Here is a 24,146-nt window from a genome sequence, read left to right as displayed (position 1 = left end):
GACCCCAAACATACCCAGCCCATGTTTCTGACCTTACTCATCAATATTTGCGTTCTTATTCTTGGCTGTTTCAACTCTGTGCCACGGGTTTCTCTGCCTAAAATGCTCATCTCCATATATCCAAATTCTACTCATTCTTTAAACCCCAATATAAATTCCATTTTCTGATGAAGTCTTTGTTCATCAGTCGCCCATTATTACCCCGCTAAATTTTCTTTCCTCTGACAATCCCGTAACACTTTATCTGAATCACTCCTAGTGATGTTGAGTCATATTTTAATTGGTTATTTTCATTTTTTATTTGTATACATTTAAGGAGTACAAGTGCGATTTTGTTACATGGTGTATTAGTCAGGGTTCTCTAGAAGGACAGAACTAATAGGACAGATGTCTATATAAAAGGGAATTTATTAAGGAGTATTGACTCACGCCATCACAAGGTGAGGCCCCACAATAGACTGTCTGCAAGCTGAGGAGCAAGGAAGCCAGTCCGAGTCCCAAAGCTGAAGAACTTGGAGTCTGATGTTCAAGGGCAAGAAGCATCCAGAGTGGGAGAAAGTTGTAGGCTTGGAAACTAAGCCAGTCTAGTCTTTTCACGTTCTTCTGCCTGCTTGTATTCTGGTCATGCTGGCAGCTGATTAGTTGGTGCCCATCCAGATTGAGGGTGGGTCTGCTTTTCCCAGTTCACTGACTCAAATGTTAATCTCCTTCGGCAACACCCTCACAGACACACCCGGGAACAATACTTTGCACCCTTCAATCCAATCAAGTTGACACTTAATATTAACCATCACGCATGGATATATTGCTCAGTGAAGTCTGGGTTTTTAGTGGGTCCATCACCTGAATAATGGACATTGTATCCAAAAGGTGATTTCTCATCTCCCACCCTCCCCGAACCTCCCACCCTTCTGAGTCGCCAAAGACTATTATTCCACACTCTGTGTCCATGTGTACACATTAGTTTACATTTTAATTATTAATGTATAGTCATGCACCACATGATGCTTCCGTCAACAATGAACCTCATATACCATGGTCCTAATAGTCCTGAGGTACTGCACTGTCCCTTATGGTTATTTTTTTACACACAGATCAGGGCTGTGGTGCAGGTAAAAATAAGGGACTTAGTGTGAAGGTGTTTATGGATAAGAGTTTGAAACAGAGTTTGATAGAACAGAAATTGATCAGAGCCTTTTATTTTTCATAACTAAGGTTAAACTCCCTAAGGGAATTACCACATATGTCATAAAGCTTTAAATTTGCTGCCTAACATTAGCAGTATACCATGAATTCTTGTAAAGAATAAAATTATGCTTGCTTCTTTAATTCCATTCTGTAACTCAGACTCTTACTTTGTCAGTCTACACATGCCTACAATTAGAATGAATAAATAATAAAAATAGTAAATATTCAACATAGCACTGTATTATGCACCAGGCTCTGGTCTGAGCATTTTACTAAACAATGCAATTAATACTCACAGCAACACTGAGAGGTAGGTACTATTTTTTCTTTTTTATTCTTTTTCTTTTTTTTTTTTTGAGACAGAGTTTTGATCTTGTTGCCCAGGCTGGAGTGCAATGGCACCATCTTGGCTCACCACAACCTCCACCTCCCGGGTTCAAGCGATTCTCCTGCCTCAGCTTCCTGAGTAGCTGGGATTACAGGCATGTGCCACCACGCCTGGCTAATTTTGTATTTTTAGTAGAGACGGGGTTTCTCCATGTTGGTCAGGCTGGTCTGGAACTCCCGATCTCAGGTGATCCGCCCGCCTCGGCCTCCCAAAGTGCTGGGATTACAGGCGTGAGCCACCGCGCCTGTCCAAGGTAGGTACTATTATCACCATTTTAAAAATGAGAACCTGAGGCCCAGAGAGGTTAAAAAACTTGCCTAATATTACACAGTGAATACTTGTCAAAGCTAGAATTTAACGTCAGGTAGTCCTAGTTAATTCCCTAGTCAACTTTTTCAATCATACTGGATTTGAAGTCCTTCAGAAACAAAAGCAACTCAAAACAGGTAATCAAACAATTCCGACTTCTGCTGCAATCATAAAAGCAGAAAACTTTGGGCCAGGCGTGGTGGCTCATGCCTGTAATCCCAGCACTTTGGGAGGCCGAGACGGGCGGATCACTTGAGGTCGGGAGTTCAAGAGCAGTCTGGCCAACATGGTGAAGCCCTGTCTCTACTAAAAATACAAAAATTAGCCAGGCGTGGTGGCTCACGCCTGTAGTCCCAGCTACTCGGGAGGCTGAGATGGGAGAATTGCTTCAACCTGGCAGGTGGAGCTTGTAGTGAGCCGAGATCACACCATCGCACTCCAGCCTGGGTAACAGAGTGAGACTCCATCTCAAAAAAAAATTAAAAAAAGGCAGAAAACTTTCTCATTGATGCTTTATGAACTGAATCACTGATTTGAGCCAAAGAAACTGCCACTGTTTAAAGTGAATTCTAATACAAAGTTGGACAATATATTTTATTCTCATATATGTGATAGTTACCATTTTATAATTTCAGTAATGTGACTTTTTCATCACAAGTATTGCTTTTTAGTTAATGGATATGAAAATGTGTGAGAAAAATTCCCAAACCTCTGAATCTGTAAAATGCAACGTGGAGCTTATCATCATAATGAAATATGTCCATACAACCGAAGATAGTCCTCAACTTATGATTTTGTTACTTTCCAGTGGGTTTATCAGGGTATTAAATGCATTTTCAACTTATGATCCTTTTTTATTTGCAGCGGGTTTATTGGGATGTAACCCCACTGTAAGTCAAGGCACATCTGTATAATTATTTTGTTATAAATATGTAAATACCAGAATGTGGAAGACTATATAGCTAAATAATATTAACCTTTATTGAGTGTTTACCAGGGGCCACATTCTGTACTAAATGTTCTGATTGTGTCATCTCGCCTGATTCTCATGATATGGTGATGAGATCAGTCTATTACCCTGATTTTAGAAATGAGGTTGAAGACATTAACTTGTGTATATGAAGTTTCCCAGGAGATAAGCAGTGGGACCAGGATCTGAGTATGTGTGGGCCCCAGCTCACCAATGTAATGATGCAAAACCATGGCAAACAGTCCAATCCAAAATGAGAACATGAAACCATGTCCCTGGTGGTCCTCAATCTCCATGTCTGTCAGAATTGCTTGTGGAGCAGTACAAACCAAACAAAAACTTCCATGCAGGTCTGTCTAGTTTTGTAGATTCTTATTCTTTAGGACTGAGGTGATATCCAGGCCTCTAGAATTTTAAATTTTAACAAAAGTGATTCTGATGCACAATCAGAATGAAGAACCACTACGTTCTGTACATTCTGCACAGTGTCTGTAGAGATGTAGAAACATTTCTTTTTAATTACGTGAATGCTACGTGAAATTTTCATTCAAAGATTCAAACAATGTAGAGGTATACAGAGCAAAACAAATATAGACACATTTCCATTCTATCATATACATTGTTATTCTATTTCAGGTATTTCTAGCATGCGTTCTTATTAATGCACTGATTACATCAGTTCTTTTGATCTAAGGGTCAGATTAAAATGTAAGATGAGATTTTGGCCAAAACAGATTGCACATTTCTATTGGTGGATTTTGTATTGCTGTGTATCTTGTCCTCCATAAATCAATGTCATTATCTTCCATATTCAAAAGTTCCTGCTGATTGTGCAGGTGCACACACAAGGCTGTGGAGTCGGTCATGCGACTCACAGTAGGTGCCTTCATAATTTGTTCCCTGCTTAGTCATTCTTGGCAGGAGCTGTCACTGTTTGCAGCTCTGCCTCTTTTTCCCATGGACTACATGGCCATTTGGCTTAAAATAATTCAACTTTTATCTGACTGCTTTAAGATATCTGATCCATCTGCCAGGCATCTCCCAGTCTTTCCTGCTGAGGAGCTCATTTGGATTTTTCTGGAACTTGTGTTCTTTCCTAATCCTGGGACTGGGGATAAAGAGAATGGGGTTCATTGACAAAGTCACCCACAAGGGAATTCTCACTGCACTGGAGTCTAATTCACGCAGCCGCCTGCCATACCATCTTCCTTGCGAGATTTCCCCAGCACTGTGGGGAAGGGAGTGAGCCAACTTAGAGACTGCAGCCAGCTTAGAGACTGATCCTGTAAGGGTTCAAGAACAGCCAGTTGATCACTACTGACTTACTAGTTCATCTGAGTTCAGTGGCTTTTGGTCTCTTATAATTATTTCATTCTACTCTGAAGAAGGTTCTTTGGAACCACTTTATAGTGTCTCTTTAATTAGTAAGATCTGATCAACAAAACAAACCTCGTTAAGTCATTCCAAGAAGTCATGAAGATACTGAAAAGTGCTATTATCTCCAAAATAAGGTAGAAAAACAGAATAAGGGAGAATTTCCATACCCCATCCAGAATCTCACAGTGTACAGATCTTTCATGCGCCTCTCCAGATTCAGTCTCTACCCTTCTTCACCTGCTCTGTGCCCTTGGAGGCTCATCTGTAGGGGCTACGTCATTGCTTCCAGATGGGCATACTACATAGGGACCACTGGCAGGAGATCAGCAGGAAGAAAGACAATAAAGTTGAAGTACTTATTTCCTCGGGTCCCTCTTTTTGGGGTCACAGGGAAAAGCTGGACCCATAAACTAAAGATACAGTGCCAGGTAAGTGGCTTTGTCTACACAGCCCTCTTTTCTTTAAAATTTCACCAGCTGTTCCCTCTTCTCTCCCTTTCAGCCTTTGATGAATAGCAGAGTCCTGCTGCTACCAGCACTGTGGTGTCATGCTGATGTGGTTTGTCTCTGTGTCCCCACCCAACTCTCACGTCAAATTGGAATCCCCAATATTGACGGAGGGGCCTGGTGGGAGGTGATTGGATCATGGGGGTGGATTTCCCCCTTGCTGTTGTCATGATAGTGAGTGAATTTGCATGAGATCTGGTTGTTTAAAAGTGTGTAGTGGGCCAGGCACGGTGGCTCACGCCTGTAATACCAGCACTTTGGGAGGCCAAGGCAGGTGGATCACGAGGTCAAGAGATCGAGACCATCCTGGCCAACATGATGAAATCCCGTCTCTACTAAAAATAAAAAAAATTAGCCAGGTGTGGTGGAGCATACCTGTGGTCCCAGCTACTCGGGAGGCTGAGGCAGGAGAATCGCTTGAACCCGGGAGGCGGAGGTTGCAGTGAGCCGAGATGGCACCACTGCACTCCAGCCTGGTGACAGAGCAAGACTCCGTCTCAAAAAACAAACAAACAAACAAACAAACAAACAAACAAAAAACAAAGTGTGTAGCATCTTCCCCTTTGCTCTCCCTTTCTCCTGCTCCAGCCATGCAGGACATGCTGGCTTTCCCTTTGCCTTCCGCCGTGATTGTAAGTTTCCTGAGGCTTCCCTAGCCATGCTTCCTGTACAGTCTGCAGAACTGTCAGCCAATTAGACTTCTTTTCTTTATAAATTACCTGGTCTCAGTAGTTCTTTATAGCAGTGTGAGAATGGACTAATACATGTGCTCTTCTTAGTAATTTTTCCACATACTGTCCATGCCTTTGTATATCATCCCTTTATTAACCACTCTTCTTAAATTGCCTTATTTCAGTGTGGCATCTTGTTTTGCTGGGACCCACATAAAGCATTTAGAGGACATCTCTGTAATTCTCCAAAATAGCACAATGCCTAGAAACACACTAGCATTTTGGATTATATAAAGTAGGTAGCCCTGAAGGTTGAGTGCAGCAGTATTCTCTCTATATGATTTCCAGAAAGACATGTTAATGGGGCTTTCACATGCTATAGATTTCCAACAACACCTGAAGGAATCTTCTCCCTCATGGATACCAGCCCCATTCTCTTTATTGCCTCAACCAATCTCCTTGGACTTCTACCTCATTCATTTACAACAACTACCCAATTATCTTAGCAATGTATTCATTCTGAAACTTAATCCAAAGATTTTAGTAAATATCCATTTGTCAGTTGCCAATGTAAAAAATATAGAGAGATGAATCTTAAGGTAGAAAGGTTTTATTTGGGAATTATATATAGGAAGGATTAGCCGGGAGTGGTGTCTCACACCTGTAATCCAAGCATTTTGGGAGGCTGAGGTGGGCAGATCACCTGAGATCAGGAGTTCGAGACCAGCCTGGCCAACATAGTATACCCTGTCTCTACTAAAAATACAAAAATTAGTCGGGTGTGGTGGCGGGCTCCTGTAATCCCAGCTACTTGAGAGGCTGAGTCAGGAGAATCTCTTGAACCTGGGAGGTGGAGGTTGCAGTAAGCTGAGATTAAAAAAAAAAAAAAAGGATTGCAATCTGGTACATACATACCTACAAACTAGGGTGGCTTTTGGTATGTCTGAAAAACAAGAAAAGATTAGAATTTATTGGGGAAAGAGAAGGTTACACAACTTGTTTTGGAAAAAAGCTTATTGGCACCCGGAGTGTCTTATAAGAATTGGCTGAGCATAACTATGTACTGAGCACTGTGCTATTCTTTATTTAATTTAATGGAATCTTATATGAAACAAAGTCTTACAATGCCTCAGTCTTTGCTCCGAAATCAGTGTTCACTGTACTTATGTAGTTGTGAATATAGAAAATGTAATAAATTTGGCTGAATTTGTACTTTCCTTGTGTTACATTTTGCAAAATGACTCTTTAACTCATCCCCTAGCCCCAGCCTTGTGCGTTTATATGCTGGGGGCATAATCCTTAATAACAGAATTGATGGATCCTAGGATATGCAAATCTTCAAATTTACTAAACAAATGAAGCCAAATTTTGTTTATCCTAGTGTATAGCTTGCTTTATCGTATTCTTTGTGGTATTGTTTGAAAAGCTGGTTCTTACTAAAGTTTATAACATTTTCTTTTATATTTTATAACCTTTTGTATGTCCTAAGAAATCTTTGCCTGCCTTAAATATTTCCTGCTGGAGTATTGTGGCTTTGATTTTTCATTTAGTCTCTGATCAAGTTAATTTTGCTTTTATTATTTTTTTGGTGTAGTGAAGTACATTATGAGTCAAGACCCATTTTCTTTCTTACAACTTGTATCTTCTATCCAGTTGTTTCTGCATTACTTGTTTTAGAAAAAAAATGATCCTTTTCTCATGAAGTACCTGGATCTCTGTCAAAAATCAATTGTTCATATGTATGAGGATTTACCGGTAGTCACTTTATTCTGTTTAATTGTTCAATTATTATATTTATTTTCATAGCAATACCTCACCTTTTTGGTTACTACTGTAGCTTTATAATAAATCTTGAAATCAGATAGTTAAATATGTTCAAAATTATATTGTTCTCTTTCAAAATTATTTTGGCTCTTGTTAGGTCTTTGTGCTTCTGTATTAAATTTGGTTTTATTTATTTATTTATTTGAGATGGAGTCTCACTGTGTCGCCCAGGCTGGAGTGCAGTGGCATGATCTCGGCTCATTGCAACCTCTGCTTCCGGGGTTCAAGCGATTCTTGTGTCTCAGCCTTCTGAGTAGCTGGGACTACAGGCCCACGCCACCACACCTGGCTAATTTTTTGTATTTTTGGTAGAAACGGGGTTTCCCCATGTTGGCCAGGCTGGTCTCAAACTCCTGACCTCAGGTGATCCACCCGCTTCAGCCTCCCAAAGTGCTGGGATTACAGGCGTGAGCCACGGTGCGCAGCTGTATTAAATTTTGAACTGGCTTATAAAAATTTCCACCAAAAAAAGTCTATTAGGATTTTGGTTGGGATTGAACTGATTCCAAGGTCAATATGGGGGAACTAATATGTTAAACATATTGAGTCTTCATATTGAGCAGAATATATATATCTCTATTTATTTTTATATATATCTAAATATTTCCTGAGAGATATTTATAATATCTCTCAGCAAAGTTTTGTAGTTTTCAGTGCATAGGTCTTGCACATAATTTGATAAATTTATCTCTAATTACTTCATGTATTTGGATGCCAGAAAATGGTATTTTAATTTCATTTTTCAATTTGTGTTGCTAGTATGTAGAAACACTACTGATTTTTGTTTATTGGCCTCATTTCCTGCAGTCAGCTAATTTAACTTACTAGTGGTTCCCTAATCGATTTTTCTTATTAGTTCTCCTGCCCTGCCCTCTCGACGGTCAGCTATGCTCTCTATGACATCTTTTCTTTTTGGTAAACAAACCAAACCCCACGTTTGCAGCTGAGTAGCTTTCTCAACTGAATTTCTGCTTCCTGCCTTAAAGAAACTGATGAATTAAGGCGTTTTTTCATTTAGTGCCGTGTCTCTCTTTCTTTGTTTAATGCAAACTGATGGTGTTTTCTCCAACAGAAGTCTCCGGAAAGGCCCTCTAGGTAGCCTCTTGTCATCCCTGCACCGTGGCCACAGGGCAGTGGTCTAAGGGAGTGAAAGTAAAACGGATAAACTTTGTTTTAATATAGCTGCCTTCTCTCCCCACTCTTCTGGGCTATTATTGTCTCTATAATTATTTCTTTGTACAACTTTATGTCTTTTAAAAAAGCTAAGAGACGCCGGGCGAGGTGGCTCATGCCTGTAATCCCAGCACTTTGGGAGGCTGAGGCAGACGGATCACTTGAGGTCAGGAGTGCGAGACCAGCAGAATCCCATCTCTACTAAAAATACAAAAATTAGCCAGCCGCGGTGGCGGGCGCCTGTAATCCCAGCTGCTCCGGAGGCTGACGCAGGAGAATCACTTGAACCCGGGAGGCGGAGGCTGCAGTGAGCCGAGATCGCGCCACTGCACTCCAGCCTGGCGACGGAGCAAGACTTCATCTCAAAATAAATAAATAAATACATTAATTAATTTAAATAAAGTAAAAAGCTAAGAAGAAGGAGACATATAGTCTTTTATATTAATCCACATATCTATCATTTCTGATTTTCATATCTGCCTATGGATTTTAGTTACTGTCTTTTTTTTTTTTGCTCTTGTTGCTCGGGCTGGAGTGCAGTGGCGCGATCTCGGCTCACTGCAACCTCTGCCGCCTGGGTTCAAGCTATTCTTTTGCCCCAGCCTTCCGAGTAGCTGGGATTACAGGCGCCTGCCACTACGCCCGGCTAATTTTTGTATTTTTGGTAGAAACGGGGTTTCCCGGTGTTGGCCAGGCTGGTCTCGAACTCCTGACCTCAGGTGATCCACCCGCCTCGGCCTCCCAAAGTGCTGGGATTACAGGCGTGAACCACCGTGCCCAGCCATTACTTTCTCATTTATTTCCTTGTTCCAATATATCTCTATTCTCCCCCGACCTCCACTTTGTGGTATTATTGGTACATATTAGATCTTTTTAAAAAATGATTACTTTTCTATTTGTTCCTGCAGTACATATTAATCTTTATGTGTCATTACTGTTGCAATACATTTTGATAATTATTGTTTCATGCAATTATCTTTTAAATCAGTTAAGAGAAGACATCATATTTAATTATGTAATTACCAGTGCTTGTTCTTTCTTTATATACATTTGAGTTACTATCCAGTGTCATTTCCTTTCAGCTTAAAGTACTTATTTAGTATTTCTTGAAAGCCAGGTATGTTAGCAACACATTTGCTCAGCGTTTGTTCATCTGGGAATGGTGTTCATCTGGAATGTCTTTATTTCAGCATCATTTTTAAGACATAGTCTTGCCAGGTGCGGTGGCTCACGCTTGTAATCCCAGCACTTTGGGAGGCCGAGGCGGGCGGATCACGAGGTCAGGAGATCAAGACCATCCTGGCTAACATGGTGAAACCCTGTCTGTACTAAAAATACAAAAAAAAAAAATTAGCCGGGTTTGGTGGTGGGCGCCTGTAGTCCCAGCTACTCAGGAGGCTGAGGCAGGAGAACGGCGAGAACCCGGGAGGCGGAGGTTGCAGTGAGCCGAGATTGCGCCACTGCACTCCAGCCTGGGTGACAGAGCGAGACTCCATCTCAAAAAAACAAACAAACAAAAGTCTTTCTGGTTACTTCTGGGATTAGGGCAAATCAAGTGAGGCACTCACCTTGAGCACAAAATTTAAGGGAAACCAAAAATCTCAGTAATCGAAATAAATAAAAATGTTTTAATGCCATATTTAAAAATGAAAATGGATGCAATAAAACCTATGATGAACAAAATACCAAAATTTAAAATAGAGATAGGATCAATATTACTGATTTTTCCTTTTGCCTCAGGCTCCAGTATGGATGGCATGACATGGCACTGTTGGATAAAATTCTTCATTTTCTTTTATTGTGAATTACGTTATCTCATTGCCTTTTGGTCACCACTATTTCTTTTTTTAATTAATTAATTAATTTTTGAGACAGAGTCTCACTGTCACCCAGGCTGGAGTGCACTGGCGCGATCTCGGCTCACTGCAGCCTCCGCCTCCAGGGTTCCAGCAATTTTCCTGCCTCAGCCTCCTGAGTAGCTGAGAGCAGCCACCACACCTGGCTAATTTTTGTATTTTTAGTGGAGATGGGGTTTCACCATGTTGGCCAGGCTAGTCTTGAACTCCTGACCTAGGTGATCCACCAACCTTGGCCTCCCAAAGTGCTGGGATTACAGGCGTGAACCACCACGCCCAGCCTGGTCACCACTATTTCTAATGACAAGTCCATTGATAATATTAATGTCGTTCCTTTGCACATAATGAATTTTTTTTCTTGCTACTTTTAAGGTTTTCTCCTTGTCTTTGGCTTTCATCGATTTGATTCTGACATCTCTAAGTATGGATCTCTTTTCTGTCTATCCCACTTGGAATTCTTTGACCTTCTTGGGTATATAGATGAATGTTTTCCATCATGTCTGGGAAATTTTTGGCTGTTATTTCTTCCAATACAGTTGACCTTTGAACAATGCAGGGGTAAGGGGTACCAACCCCACACACAATAAAAAATCTGCATATGTTGACTCCTCAAAAACTACTGTTGACCAGAAGCCTTACCTATAATATAAACTGTCAATTGATCATATTTTGTATTTTATGTGTATTATATACTGCATTCTTAAAGTAAGCTGGAGAAAAAATAAAATTATAAGGAAGAGAAATATATTTGTTATTCATCAAGTGAAAGTGGATTATCATAAAGGTCTTCATCCTCATCATCTTCACATTGAGTAGGCTGAGGAGGAGGAGGAAGAGAAGGGGGAGGGTTGGTCTTGCTGTCTCAGGGGTGACTGAGCTAGAAGAGGTGAAGACGGGAGAAGGGGAGGCAGAGGAGGAAGGCACACTTTGTGTAACTTTATGGAAATACATCATAATTTCTGTTTCCTTTTTTATTTCTCTAAAAATGTTTCTACATGGTACCAATCCTTCTTCCACCTTTGCTTTAGTTTCAGTGCCTGTATCATGAAAGGGTACATGTTGTAAAATAAGTTAAAAGCCATCTTGATTAATCAGAACCCTTCTGCCAGATGGTCTCATGTCAATTTATTTTCTGACACTGCTTCTTCTACATCTTCTTCCTCATCATGTAAGCCTGGTTCGGAAGCACTTCTTTCCACCAACCTGCCTTCCGTTAACTCCTCTGGTGTGGTGTCTATTCACTCTTGAATTTCCTTGAGATCCTTGTCTTGAAACTCTTCACTCACCACCTTTCTTTTTCTTTTCTTTTCTTTCTTTCCTTTTTTTCTCTCTCTCTATTTCTTTGCCATAGCCACAATCTTTTTCATGATTTCCTTGATTGACTCTGTCATAAATCCTGTGAAATAATACACTACATCTGGACACAGTTTTCTCCAGCAGGAATTTATTCCTTCAGGCCTGTTGGCTTTCCTGGCATTTTCCATCACAATGATGACATCTTCAATGGTGTAATCATTTCAGACTTTCATGATGTTCTTTCTTTTGAAGTTCTCTTCCATAGCCTTAACAATCCTTTCCATAGAGTATGGTATGTAATGAGCCTTAAAGGTTCTTATGACTCCTAATCTACAGACTGAATTAGAGACATTGTGTTTGGGTCATGTAGACCACTTCAGTGCTTTCAGTGTTGAACTCATGGGATTCTGGGTGGCCAGGAGCATTGTCCAATATCAAAAGAACTTTCAAAGTAGGTATGTTTATATACACCATGGAATACTATGCAGCCATAAAAAATGATGAGTTCATGTCCTTTGTAGGGACATGGATGAAGCTGGAAACCGTCATTCTCAGCAAACTATCACAAGGACAAAAAACCAAACACCACATGTTCTCACTCATAGGTGGGAATTGAACAATGAGAACACATGGACACAGGAAGGGGAACGTCACACACCAGGGCCTGTTGTGGGGTGGGGGGAGGGGGGAGGGATAGCATTAGGAGATATACCTAATGTTAAATGATGAGTTAATGGGTGCAGCACACCAACATGGCACATGTATACATATGTAATAAACCTGCACGTTGTGCACATGTACCCTAAAACTTAAAGTATAATTTTAAAAAAAGTAGGTATGTTTAATGTGTCCCGCAGGTATTCATTTTTTTCCTTTTTGTTCATATTGGATCATCTCCAGAGACCCATCTTCAAGTCTCCCAATTCTTTTTTTTCTGCTAGTTCAAATTTTCTTTTCTTCTTCTTCTTTTTTTTTTTTTTTTTTGAGTCTTGCTCTGTCACCCAGACTGGAGTGCAGTGGTGTGATCTCAGCTCACTACAACCTCTGCCTCCCAGGTTCAAGCAATTCTCCTGCCTCAGCCTCCTGAGTAGCTGGGACTACAGGCACGTGCCTACATGATCTAATCATCCTCTATAAGCCCTATTTCCTTTTACTATCATATTGGTAATTATGTTTCAACATATGAATCTTTGGGGAACACAAATGTTCAGACCATAACAATATCATACTTTGTTTAATTCTTTCATTACAAAGTTTCTTAGTTCTAAAAACATATATTGTAATAGTTGCTTTGAAGTCTTTAGCATCCAGTCCCCTCAAAATGGCTTCTATTGACTTTTTGCCCCTGTACATAGGTCATACTTTCCTGTGTTTTTCTGTTTGTTGTTTTGTTTTTAATTTTGCTCTGTCATGAATTTTATTGACTTTCTGTTCTTACAGTGCCTCAGTAGCTTTGTTTGTTTTGAATAGCTGCTCCTCAAATTGCTGTGTGTCTGGTCAATTTCCACTCTTGAAATGATTGTTTTTGAACATTTTTATCCAGTTTTATCATTGCATTTTGAGGTAAGTATGTGCTAAGTGTCTCTCTCAGCCATTTGGAAGTCCTGCTTCCTGCAAGACCCTTTAAGACCCAGCTTTTAAAGCCACACATCACTTCTGCCTCATTTTATTAGTCAAAGCAAGTCACAGGGCTGAGAATGGGAAAATAGCAGAAGAGATTCTGTGGCTAAATCAGTTTTTGCAATAATACTAAATACAAAATGATCTGTTTTGGATTTTGTTTTTTAATTATGTAATCTTTCAGAGACTATTTTTTTAAAGAGATGAGGTCCAGGCTGGGGTAGAACTCCTGGCTCGAACTCATGAGTTCATGAGTTCAAGCGAACCTCCCACTTCAGCTTTCTGAGTAGCTGGGATTATAGGGTTTTCAGAGGCTTTTATATGATAATGTCCACTATGTAGTGTCCCAAATATCTGTGACTGTGGATTCTTCTGTGGGGGTCCTAAGAGCAGGGATGTATGTCTTTCATTTACTGTTTGGCACACAGTGAGCACTGAAATATTGTTAAATGGAATATATGGAAATATTTTCATATAAGCTCTCACATGACTAGCATCCTCTGGCAAATGCTGGGACACATTGCATTACCACAGCTCCTTTCCCATTAACGAGCCTAACTTCCACCAATAACATCTCTACATTCCCACTTAGGGTGAAAATTTTCCCTTGGTTCCTTTTCTCCCTACCCTGTGGAAGGGAAGAGTTTATATTTGTAGTTAGGAATGCAATCTCCGTAGTTTAAAGGCAGAGAAACAGTGGAATTAACAGGAAGTACAAGTGGAATTTTAAAGAGATCATTTCTAGTTTGGGCTTCCAAGGTGTTCTTCATAGCACTAGTAGGAGTTAAGCTGAATTTTGACGTTATGGTGGGAGTTCAGCAGCAGAGACAAGTGAGAACGTAAAAGCAGTCAAAAAGGAAAGGCAACAAGTCAGAAAAGCATAGTGGGGACAAGAAAATTAGTTTGTAGGGGAAGTTTATATGAAGAGGCTAGCTAGATATCACTGAGGAAAACCCATATGGAAGAAAAGGAAAAATAGCCATGATAGGCATTATGAAGGAGAAATTACCTGGTCACTTTTTGGATACAAATGGTGAAAGAAAGAGTTAACTATACACTTGGGTATATGAAAGATATTGCAAAAATCCAGGAAAGAGAAGATAAAGATCAGATAGGAAAAGTGATTTCAGGATAGGGAAGAGAGGGCACAATGGAGAAAATAGTTTGGAGGTAAAGTAGTCAAGATTTGCTGATTGATTGACTCTGAGGAAGGATGAGGTAAAGTTATGGGTCTAGGATACCCCAGCTAGCCTTCACCTCAACTGATATTGGGAATAGTTTGGAAGTTGCCAGGTTAGAAGGGAAGGTCGAAAGTTCAGTGTCAGATGTGTTGATGGCTTGTCAGACATCTAGGAAGAGATGACTAGTAGGCACTTGCATAAGTAAGTCTGAAGCACAAGGTTAGAGCTTGTAATAAAGATTAAGGAATTGAGTGGAAACATTGGTGAGATAATCATCATTGAGAGTGTGTGTGTGTGTGTGTGTGTGTGTGTGATGTGTTATGTGCATGGATGTGTATGTATACTCAAGCACATGTAGTTTTGATCTTGAAATGTTTGTTGTATGTCAGTTTGTTCATTATATTCTTGATTGGTATGCTGGGCTATTATCCCATTGTCAATAAAAATGTCAATAAAGAATAGATTTTCAGTTGGGCAAGGTGGCTCATGCTTGTAATCCCAGCATTTTGGGAGGCCGAGGCAGGCGGATCACCTGAGGTCAGGAGTTTGAGACCAGCCTGGCCAACATGGTGAAACCCTGTCTCTACCAAAAATACAAAAATTAGCCTGGGGTAGTGGCACATGCCTGTAATCCCAGCTACTCTGGAGGCTGAGGCGGGAGAATCACTTGAACCCAGGAGGCGGAGGTTGCAGTGAGTCAGGATCACACCACTGCACTCTAGCCTGGGTGACAGAGTGAGTGAGACTCCATCTCAAAAAAAAGAATACATTTTCTTTTTGGTCTTGTTTACTTGTTGCAGGAGGCTAAGTAAATTTCTTTTATTTTGGAAGCAAGAAAACAAAAAGAAATTTTACTTGACCTTGAATATCTTCTACATAGAAAAACAGCAATTGGAAAATAAAGTTAAATAACTAACTGATTCATTCAACCCACCATAAAAATACATAGAGGTCTGAACAATTTAGAGGGGTTGTTTTTCACCCATCTTCTCCCCTACGTAATTTTGGAGCCCTTTATTTAGTCTATATAGACCCCTAGCAATTGTGACTACCTGTCCTGAATCAGAAGCTCTGTATTTAAGGATTTCACCCAAAACTTGCGTTTATTTTGCTGGTTCAACTTATAAAATTGCTCAACACAGCTGGACAGTCTTCACTGGAAACAGCTTATGATTTATGAGATAATTAGGTACCTTTTTTGGTTTTGTTTTTAGAGTCGATTCAGAGTGATCCAAGCCATAGCTTGTGGCATCGCCCCTTCTCCTTCAGTTTTCTCTAAAGTCACCTTGATCTGATCCACTCAGAGATGCCAGAGAAATGCTCTTCCCTTTTGGAAATGACTAAATTGCATAGACTATCATTTTATTGTGCTAGGTCTAGTAAGTGACCTATTAATGTGGCATAGGGAGGCCCTTGTGGGGAAGTGGTTTACTCCAACACATTTGCCTGGTGTGATAATTATTCAGGACATACCCACAGTCACTCCTGAATATATTGTGCTATTAGTCAGCCTTTTTTTCTTAATTTGCAACACAAGTCATCTGATTGTAATCACTGAATAAAACCTTCCCAAAGAAGTTGTGATCTAGAATTGTTTTGTATAATAATAATAAATATCTCTTCTTGTTTTCAACTTTGCATACACTTAGAAAAGTTTAGGGCTGACTGATGGAATTTAGGATATATAAAAAGGAGCTTTTGAGTTATTCTGAAGTTAATGAGAAAAAGAACAGGTTACCATTTAAAAAATGCTTATATTGCCTATAGTGTATATACACCAAGTAATTTTGTTCCAGTATATATTGCTGTCAAATGAAAGAATTTGAAAGATTTCAAATTGTGAAAGTGCTATGTCAGAAAGCACAGTTAGCATTCTAGATTTATAAGATGTAGAATGAGGTATATCCTAACTGGATTATGTAAATTTTAAGGAAGTTTCAAATGTATTACTACATGTAATCTATCCCTTCTCACTTCCCTGTAACGCTGTAAAGAGGCCACACATGCTCTGGTGACCAGGTTTTACAGATGAGGACACTAACAGACTGAGGTTTTGTGACTTTGTCAAGATCACACTTAAGTGGCTGAAGTAGGATTAGAATGTAAGAATTTTTGCTCTTAGGAAAGGGTTTTCCCCATAAAATCATATTGGTTCTGAACTTTAAAAAAGAAAAAGAAAATAAACATTATATAGCTCTTCTGGTCGATGAATGTCACTGTATCTATATTTGCTTCGCTGTGATTGAGTTAGACTTGCTGTGATTGACATTTGCTGAGAGGACCACTGAGCTGGACCAAACACACTGCACAGAGAAATCTCCCACACTGTTCTGTTCCATGTCCATTGGCATGCTCAGGAATATGCTAATTTAGGAAGGTAGTTTTTGCCTACAATGAAGCAGAATGTCTTTTAAAGAGAGAAGGTGAGAAAATGACTGAAAATTCTTTTCTTTCCTGGGTTGTTAGGATTATATACATATATATGTATACACACACACACACACACACATATACATGTATATAATCCTAAGAACCCAGGAAAGAAAAGAATTATATATATATATATATATATATATATGTATGTATACATATACACACACTCATATATACACACACATATATATACACACACACACACATATATATATATATATATATTCTAGCATCCAGCCAAGAGTAAAATAGAGTATTTGAAAACATACCCCATGACTATAGCTTAGGAAAGTGTGATTCCACTCCCTCCTTCCTCTTACCTCCCATACATGAAGATGTGTGTGGTGTGCGCATGCATGCGCACTCACACACACCCATCTTCTCAAATTAGTTAGCTGGCCTATTTCTGAGGTCTGACTCAGATGAGACATTCTTGTGGGGAGTGACTTTTCCTTTTCCTCTGCCTCTGGAAGACATCAGAAGCCAGAAGAATTCAGAAGAAAAGGGCAGCTAACTAAACATGGGGTTGGAGCCTGGTGGATCTTATTATAAAACTTTCATACTCTGGGAAAGTATACAGTCTTTTTTAGAGTCTGATATTTGCCATTAACTACAATCTGCAAGATGTTTAGAAACTTCAATTAACTAAACTGTTAATGTCACAAAACTAATCAGTGATTGTTCTACTGCAGAATGAATTCTTAATTTGAGGCTTTTCTTGGGTAAATTTATTGTGACATAATTTCAAATTCATAGGAAAGTTACAAGAATGGTACTAGGAATTCCTACAAATACTTAACCTAGATTCACCAATTATTTACATTTTAGCCTGTACCCCTTCCCCTTCCTTTCCAGAGCACATGGAAACATCCTTTCCCTTTACCCCTTAACATCAGAGCATATTTCTTAAGTACGGGGGCATTCTCTAAAATAACCGTAGTACGGTCATCAAAATCACGAAATTCAACATTGATACAATTATGCAATTCACAGTCTGTAATAGAATTTTATTAACTAACCTAATGATGTCTTTTTGAATGTTTTTTTTTCCCCCAGTCCAGTACCCAGTCTGGAATGGTGCATTGCATTTAGCGTCATGCCCTTTTAGACTCTTTTAAACTGAAACCAGTCCCTTAGTCCTTCTTTGTCTTTCTAAAGTTAATATTTTTTTAAGAATACAGGCCAGCTACTTTGAGAATGTCCTTCAGTTTTAGTTTGTCTGATTTTCCTCATGATTTAAAAATGCAAGTTAAGCTTTTGGTTGTTGTTGTTGTCAGGACTATCACAGAAGTGATGTGTCTCTCTCAGGAAATCACATTAGAGACACATTGTGCTGGTTTGAACTATTATTACTGATGCTTCCTTTGATAGCTTGCTTAAGGTAGTGTCCAACAAGTGTCTCCATTGTAAAGTTACAATGTTTCTCTTTAGGTAACTTTCAGGGAGTTGTTTTTGAAACCTTGCAAATATCCCTTCCTCACCAAATTTTCACCCCCTTGTTTTGGCATCCACTGATGATTTTTTTTTAAATCAATTTTTCCTTCAAATATTATTAGTAGGCAATCTACTGGAAGGAAGAACTTTCCCTTCTCACCCATTTATTTCTTCATTTAAAAAATTCAGAGTAAGGATTCAGATATTATTAATTTATTCAATGAGTTATAATCCCATTGTTTATTTTGATGTTCCAATACTCCCATATTACAGTCAAATCCTTGACTGTAATAAATCCTTGAACCAAAATAAAATGCATGCCCTTCTCATGATCTCTGATATTTTCCTGATCTGACCTCTGCTGACCTCACGTCAGATTCATCTCTGGCTCCAGTCCCTCTGGTTCTGTGTTCTTTAGCCACACTGGACACCTTTCAATTCTTCAACCACATCAGGTTCTTTTTCATCTTAGGGACTTTGCACTTATGGTTCCTTCTACTTGAACATATTTTCCTGAATCTCCACTTGCCTGGCTTTTTCTCATTATTCAGATCTTGGCAAACCAAGAGATTGTGATTACCTAATGTTGCTTACCACATTTCCTAGTCATTCTCTGTCTCTTCCAATGTTTTATTTTCTATATAGCTATCATCACTCTCCTAAATTATTTATTTGTGTGTCTCTTGTCTAACACCCTGTAAGCAGTCTGGAATCTTATCTATACGTGTAACTGCCCAATGGGTTCACCATGCCCACTACCTAGACAGAGCCGATTTATCAAGATGGGGGGAATTGAAATGGAGAAAGAGTAATTCACATAGAGCTGGCTGTGCAGGAGACCAGAATTTTAATATTACTCAACTTTGTCTCCCCGAGTATTTGGGGATCAGAGTTTTTAAGATAATTTGGCGGGTAGGGGCTTGGGAAGTGGGGAGTGCTCATTGGTCAAGTTGGAGATGGAGTCATAGAGGGTTGAAGTGAGTTTTTCTTGCTGTTTTCTGTTCCTGGGTGGGGTGGCAGAACTTGTTGAGCCAGATTACTGGTCTGGGTGGTGTTAGCTGATCCAACAAGTACAGAGTCTGCAACATACCTCAAGCACTAATATTAGGTTTTACAGTAGTAATGTTATCCCCATGAGGAATTTGAGGAGGTTGAGACTCTTGCAGCCAGAGGCTGCATGACCCCTAAACTGTGATTTCTAATATTGTAGCTAATTTGTTAGTCCCACAAAGGCAGACTGGTCCCCAGGGAAGAAGGAGGTCTTTTCAGGAAAGGGCTATTATCAATTTTGTTTCAGAGTCAAACTATGAACCAAATTCCTTCCCAATATTAGTTTGGCCTATGCTCAGGAATGAACAAGTACAGCTTAAAGGTTAAAAGCAAGATGGAGTTGCTTAGGTTTGACTTTTTTCACTCTCATAATTTCCTCTGTTATTAATTTTGCAAAGGCGGTTTCATACAGCAGCTAGGAAAATGTCTGCAACTGTGTGTATGCATGCATAGGTGCTTGTGTGTGCATGTGTGTGTGTGTGTGGAAGGGGCTCAATTAATATTTCTTGGATGAATGGATGATGTAATAATTTAGCCTGATATTCTTTATGATACGTCTTTCTTAGTTTTGAGAATCCTGAAGGACAAAATTTTTCCTTACACAAATTATTAATGAATAGAAATTACCATTTCTTTACGTTTATACTTTTTACTTTGCTGCATTTTCTAATAAGCAAATATACACTATTCTCTTACTGTAATATGTTTACATGTAAAAAGTGTATGCTTATTGATATTTTTGAGCAATTACTCAGAAAATAATATTTTCACCTTGAAATTATGAAAATACTAAACATTAATATTTTAGTTTACACAAGCATATGCCTAGTTAGAGCCATAAAAATAATGCTGGCTGGGCACTGTGGCTCACGCCTGTAATCCCAACACTGTGGGAGGCCGAGGCGGGCAGATCACGAGGTCAGGAGATGGAGACCATCCTGGCTAACATGGTGAAACCCCGTCTCTGCTAAAAATACAAAAAAATTAGTCGGGCGTGGTGTCGGGCGCCTGTAGTCCAAGCTACTCCGGAGGCTGAGGCAGGAGAATGGCGTGAACCCGGGAGGCGGAGCTTGCAGTGAGCCGAGATTGCGCCACTGCACTCCCACCTCGGTGACAGAGCGAGACTCCGTCTCAAAAAATAAAAATTAAAAAAAAATACTGCTGTCTCTTTTTAAGAGTATTAAACTAGGACAAAGGTTACTTGACCTAGGAGATTACTCAGCACTACCTCTACATGGTAATGAAACGGGGTTTTGTCCCTCGTGTAACATAAATAACAAAGAATGAGCCATTAGGGACAGGGACTGGGGACTCTGGAATAAACTCCACTCTGTGACAGAGGACAGCTGTGCACTTCCCATAAGGGCAGTTAGACACAAGCTTTTAAGTTTGGCTTTGTGTTTTACTTGTTGCTCAATGGGCTTGGGGTGGAGAGAGTACTAGTTCATAATCAGATTTATTTTTGCTCCTCCACAGATTTTTAGTTATGGCACCAAAATAGCTGTTAGGTTGGTGCAAAAGTCACTGCAGTTTTTAACAAATAAATATGTGAATGAAATATCTGAAGCAATCTGTCTCAGGATTTTTTAAAAATTTGTTAACTTAAAAATTCCAGGAAAACCTTTGACAAATATTTGATCATTTTCTAGATGGTACCTCATTTTTAGAAATGTAATAGTTATAATTGCATAGCTGATTTTTTTCCCCTAGGAATAGAGACATAGGGGTTGTCAGAAGAGGCAGCATGCATTTTGTTTGTGTGTTTGTTTCTAAGGAGCTTAGCAGCCACCGATCATGAACCGACAGATGCCAGGAAATCCTTTCCTTGTTTTGATGAGTGCAACAAAAAGGCAACTTATACAATATCTTTCACCCATCCCAAAGGATCTGAAGCATTTCAAATATGCCAGTGGCGGTAAGCATTTTTTTAAATGTTTTGTTTATGCAGAGTCTGTTGACAACATTAGGTCAATTACCTGATTTTCTGTGAAAGAAAACCCATTGAATTCTAAAACTAAATGGGCACTAATAGTTTATTTAGCTGAGTAAAATACATTTTGGCAGTCTTTTTCTTTGAGTCCTGGAAGTTTTTAAGATACCACAGTCCAGTAAGAAAGCCACATTGGTGTTTCTACACAAGAGACAATGTCATAGACACATACATCAGCTTGACAGTCGTGACAAATTACAGTAATAGCAAACTAATGGAATTATAGACTTGAAAATATTTGAGGGCTACTCACTATTTAGTTTTCAGGTGAATATAAACCCAGTTTTTTGTTTTGCTTTGTTTTGTTTTTAAAGATAAAGCTACTATAAAAAAATCATCACTTAAATACTGGGTTGTGGAAGCAAACTCCCGGGAATACTTTGTCCATAGACTTCTTTGGTGACTGAAAAGTGCTTGTTGAATGTCTGGAGAAAAAATAACAGGCTATGAAAAAGGATGAGTTTTTGTCTTTTGCAAGGACATGAATGAAGCTGGAAACCATCATTCTCAGCAAAGTAACACAGGAACAGAAAACCAAACACCGCATGTTCTCACTCATAAGTGGGAGTTGAACAATAAGAACACATGGACTTGTGGGGGGAATATCACACACCAAGGCCTGTCAAGGGCTGGGGGGCCAGGGGAGGGATAACATTAGGAGAAATACCTAATATGGATGACGGATTGATGGGAGCAGCAAACCACCATGGCACGTGTATACCTATGCAGCAAACATGCACGTTCTGCACATGTATCCCAGAACTTAAAGTACAATAAACAATTAATTAATTAAGTTAAATTATAAAAAGAGAAAAAATAACAGGCTGATAATTTCTGCCTGTATAAATTATTCATTAACATAAAACATTTTCTCTGTTATCGCATCTTATTTCCATAATGGATAATGTTGTTACCTAGAGTTTCATTACCTCAAAGTTGAGGTATACATACTTTATACATTTGACATGTAAAAGGGTCAGGCTCATCTTTAGGTATAATAATCAGACAGACACCGGCCCCAAATTATGTCTCCCATCTTCCTGATCCACTATTTGAAATATTATCATTAAAATTCATCTTTTTAAATGATAAAATGTTCCTTGAAAAAACAACGGTAAAGTAAAGCAAATAAAAGCTTAAGAGGATTAAAATGTACTCTTAGAGGCCATCCATGCTTCAGTGAGAATTAATTATCAACTTGTTTTCTTCTAAGGTTTGATTGGAGAAGAAAGAGGAAAGGATAAGCTTAAAATATGACACACCAATCTAGATGATGGTGGGGGGAAAAATGGCAAATTCACCAACTTCTGCTTGAGATCTTCCCTTATGGCCTTTTCACTGTGCAGAGTTACACTTCACCTTCTACTAGATCCAGATAGTAGTTCTGGAAGAAGGAGGATATTCTGGGTTCTTAGGAGATCAAAACTAACACTACTAGGTTTTTATGGTAGAGTAATGTAGCCTGGAGCACCACCACAATTATACAAGGGCGTGCACACACATGCTTGAAGTGTCAGCAGCACCCATTCTAGTCCAGCCTCCCTCACTTTATCTCTTTTTAAACCACCTCAAATAGAGTGGCTGCAGGAGATGTGGAAATGTTTAAGTAATGGAAGCAGGAGTTGGGCAAGTATTCATGGTTGAAGTCTTAGGCTAGGTGATCGGCAGTGAGGACAGCAGAGCTGACATGGACAAAACAAGCCAGATAGGTCAGTAGTTGTGTCAAGCAATAGAATCCTTCTCTCTGTCCATGGAGACCGAGGCACTGACTTTGGTGATCATACCTTTAGTCTTTGATGTAGACAACGAAAGATGGAAAAGAGAAGCCAATGTTCCACGAAACTGGGTACAGCAATTGCCCTCCTGCACAGTCGAATCAGAAAATACTTGAGCACGAGCCTGTTTTTCATTAGGAGATCAGAGTACTCTCAGATATTATAGTCAGTATGATGTGTTTCGTGTAGACAGATAAACTCCTATTCAACTGACAGTCCAGTCAAAATTTTATTTCTCCCTGAAAAACCTAATACAGTGTGTAATTCAGTCAGTCTTTCACAGTTCTAAGAACAGAGTAAATTTTCCTATAGTCTTTTCAACATCACCACAAACAATTTGACCTCTAAGCTTTGACAAAGGACTTCTGACTAGAAAGCAAGGTTTGGGGCAATCGTTTATTTGTTTGTCTTGCATATATATGATTGATCTTTTGATAGATAAAAGTTGATCTTTTCTTTTCAATAGAAATAAGGGTCAGTGGATGAAAAATGGAATCAAACAACTTTCGAGAAGTCTGTCCCCATGAGCATGTACCTGGTGTGCTTTGCTGTACATCAATTTTGTCCTGTAAAGAGAATATCAAATATTGGAAAACCTGTGAGTCTCATTATATTTTAAAAATTTACCACCAATGCATTTGTAATTTATTTTCTACTTTTTTTTTTTTTTTTGAGACAGAGTCTTGCTCTGTGGCCAGGCTGGAGTGCAGTGGCACAATCTCGGCTCACTGCAAGCTCCACCTACCGGGTTCAAGCCATTCTCCTGCCTCAGCCTCCCGAGTAGCTGGGACTACAGGTGCCCGCCACCGCGCCTGGCTAATTTTTTGTATTTTTAGTGGAGATGGGGTTTCACCGTGTTAGCCAGGATGGTCTTGATCTCTTGACCTCATGATCCACCCGCCTCGGCCTCCCAAAGTGCTGGGATTACAGGCGTGAGGCACTGCACCTGGCCAATTCTCTACATTTCTGGGGAGTAGTGCTTTTTTTTTTTTTCAAACAACATGCCAGAAAATCCCATTAGTCCCCAGGGTTTGTGAACTTGATAATACATAGAACAATATAGAAAAATGGCTGAAAGGACACAGGTAAAAAATAAACCAACACA

At 39.4% G+C, this 24,146-nt stretch overlaps 1 long non-coding RNA gene across 1 annotated transcript; it reads left to right on the top strand.

Annotated features, from left to right (window-relative positions):
- Nucleotides 1–20,308: 20,308 nt before the first annotated feature.
- Nucleotides 20,309–23,638, top strand: LOC129523648 (uncharacterized). Its single transcript, XR_008667208.1, has 3 exons — nucleotides 20,309–20,513; nucleotides 21,051–21,191; nucleotides 23,508–23,638. It is a non-coding gene; the product is annotated as an uncharacterized lncRNA (long non-coding RNA).
- Nucleotides 23,639–24,146: the final 508 nt, after the last annotated feature.

The sequence above is a fragment of the Gorilla gorilla genome, chromosome 6 (assembly GCF_029281585.2).
Source record: "Gorilla gorilla gorilla isolate KB3781 chromosome 6, NHGRI_mGorGor1-v2.1_pri, whole genome shotgun sequence".
NCBI classification, from domain to species: Eukaryota; Metazoa; Chordata; class Mammalia; order Primates; family Hominidae; genus Gorilla; species Gorilla gorilla.
This window is presented reverse-complemented; position numbering and strand designations above follow the sequence as displayed.